The following is a 2,823-nucleotide window of genomic DNA, read 5'->3' as shown; positions in this document are numbered from 1 at the left end:
CTGTAGCCAGAGCTAGGCCCCGTGCGTCTCGTTTAGCGCAGCCCCACAGTTCGTGGTGGGCATTCCAGTCCCCACATAAAAGTAAGGAGCTTGGGCACCATTTCTTAAGCTCCGCCACTACACGGGCAACAGGAAGGCCGCTTTTTCCCGGGCGTGCGTATACGGACCCCACACATAAAGGCTTACCAAATACGCTGACTTGCACTGCGACGATTTCTAGATGGTCACTACACAAATTAGTGACATCGATAGAGTGTTGAGGGAGAGACTTTTTGATGAATAGTGCAGCACTCACGTTAGTAAATCCGCTCATAGTGGGGTTTGAGTACCTCACGTACCAAGAGATGCTCTGGTCATTAGGGAGGCCAGCTTCACATAATGCAAGGATAGGTATGGGTACAGTCAATAAGTAAAGCAACAGTTCTGCCATACGGTTTTGGAGACCTGCACAGTTCATTGCATGACTAGCGGAATGCGTCTGAGCTTTGGCGACGATCTGTGAGGTTGTACGTATCTTGCAGAGTTTTTTATCCAAGAAACGCAGCCACAACGGGCATGGCTAGATCGATGATTTTCAATACTGACGAGGCAAGTGGGTTGTTGATGCCCGCCACCAAGCTGCGAATAGCTTGCAGGAGGGGCATGGCGAGGCTTTGCCAGCTTGAGAAAGAGTGAAGTGGAAGTGCTGTTGCTGGAGGAATTCTCTGTTTCTTCTGACTAGAAGATCTTTCTGATGACGCCTCACGGTAAGGGGCTTGTTTGGCGACTGTTTCTCTTTGATTTCTCAAACAAAGTGGTTGAACAATCCCTGCCTCCGCAGCAGCGGGATTACCTGAAATCGTGGGGATACTCGGCTTGACGTCTGTCTTTTCAGGGACAGCATTCGCTTCCACGACGTTTGGCCAGGTTGATTGGTGTTGCGAAGCTTGCGGCAACTGTTGTGGCCTCAGCTGAGAGTGTTTTTTTTTGTTTTGTTAAGCGTAGTGACAGCTGTTTTTGCGGTTGCGTGGTTCACTCCATTTTGCTGTTGGTAGTCGTTGATCTTTCTCATGGGTTTGATTTTCGGGCAATGTGGCGATGCCGCGTGATGTTTTCCTCCACAATTCACACATTTGGATGGGGCGTTTGGCGGGCATTCCTCGGTGTCATGGGCGTTGGAGCAGCGAAGGCATATCTTTTGACGCGCACACGTTGGGGTTAGATGGCCAAGTTTCCCGCACAAGTGGCATTGCACTAGACGTGGTGAGTATGCGGTGACTCGATGCCGGACGCAGCCCACAGCGACATGACTTGGCAGCTCACTTCCGACAAACGTGAGGCGTAGTGTTTGGGAATCACCCAAGCGCCTCAGTTGAGCAAGCTTAATTGTACTCTTAAGCTGTGCCTTGAGCTCTTCCTCAGTGATGTCCTTCGCTACGTCCTTTATGACACCCACGGCATGAGTTTTGGACCTTGGTTCATAAGCGTACATCGGTACACCTAGCAAAGTTTCACGCTTCAACAGCTGCGCTGTTGAAGCGTGAAACTTTGCTAGGTGTACCGGTGTAACTTGGCCATCTAACCCCCACGAAGTTGCAACTGAGGACATCGGGTCCCGGGAGAACCGATGTCCTCAGTTGCAACTTGCAGATGAAATTGAGTGAAAAATTAGAGTGTTCTGGATAAAATAATACGAAATATTGCTGACCTGCGAAAAAGTACTGCTCGCAATCCGAACACTTCGTCGTCCTCCGACTGTATGAGGTGCTTTATTGAGCTTGTTGTTAAAGCCCCTTCATGTTTCAAAAGTAACGCAATGTGCGTCGATCCACGAGGCTCGTGCCACGTGCGGCCCTTGGGAAGATCATGGCGGCACAGCACAGCCCTAAGCTAAATTTCAGACGCCATGTTCTTCCCAGAAGTGGCGCGCGGCACGTGTCCCTGTTCATTAAGCTACTTGTAAGTGGTACCACTTGAGGAACCACTTGCTAGTGGTACCACTTGCTATTGGTAACACTTGCTAGTGGTACCTCTTGCAAACAGTACCATTGTCATATAGATGGACAAAACAAAGCCAGATGTTAGTCTTTCTTACTTTTGTTTTGCACATCAGAGTGCTTGTAGAGCAGAAGTACTTGGGCTAATGAAGATTAAACATACTTAAAACCCAGGCGCCTTAGAGCTTTTCGGGAGTCCTGGATTTTTTGTCACAGGACTGTCGACATGTTAGTGATGACTTACTGAACAGGCTCCTTGTTGTGGTGTCTCCAATGTTGCACTGTTTCTGCAAAGACAACAAAAAAATACTAATCTAATAACAGCTCATGGGGATACAGTCATATGATTGAACAGATTTTTTGTCTCTTCTCTCTTCCTCATACGTGTGCGCTAATCCCTTTAAACGAGGTCAACATTAAAGGGACTCAGTTCCTTCCGGCCCACCGCATTTTGTTTTTGTTTGGCCTTCGGTGTCACCCTGCCCCATAAGTCGGTCGGGCAAGTCCCATGCGAACCCAAATGGCTAGCGCCATTTCTTTGGCTACCATGGTTGGTTTTGGCTGCTTCAGTATTTTTTCTGCTTGATAGGCGCCGATGGTGGTGCCCCGACTGGTTGGAACGGCCGGAACTTCCAAGTCCCGTAGGGTAGTTCAATAATCCGACAATAGTTATTCGGGCTGTTGATAACGCTGGCGGAACCGATGACGCTCCAGAATCAAGTTGCATGACTTCTTGTAGTGCGCGCTGAGGGTGTCGACAGCCTTTAATTGGTAAACGTCTCTCGTCGGAGTTCTAGAAGCAACTGCCGCTGACGTCATTGCTGACGACGGCACAGCGACAGCGCGG

Source organism: Ixodes scapularis, unplaced genomic scaffold, assembly GCF_016920785.2.
Source record: "Ixodes scapularis isolate PalLabHiFi unplaced genomic scaffold, ASM1692078v2 PGA_scaffold11__112_contigs__length_91849675, whole genome shotgun sequence".
NCBI lineage: Eukaryota > Metazoa > Arthropoda > Arachnida > Ixodida > Ixodidae > Ixodes > Ixodes scapularis.
The sequence above is the reverse complement of the archived record's forward strand: the minus strand, read 5'-3'. Positions refer to the sequence as shown.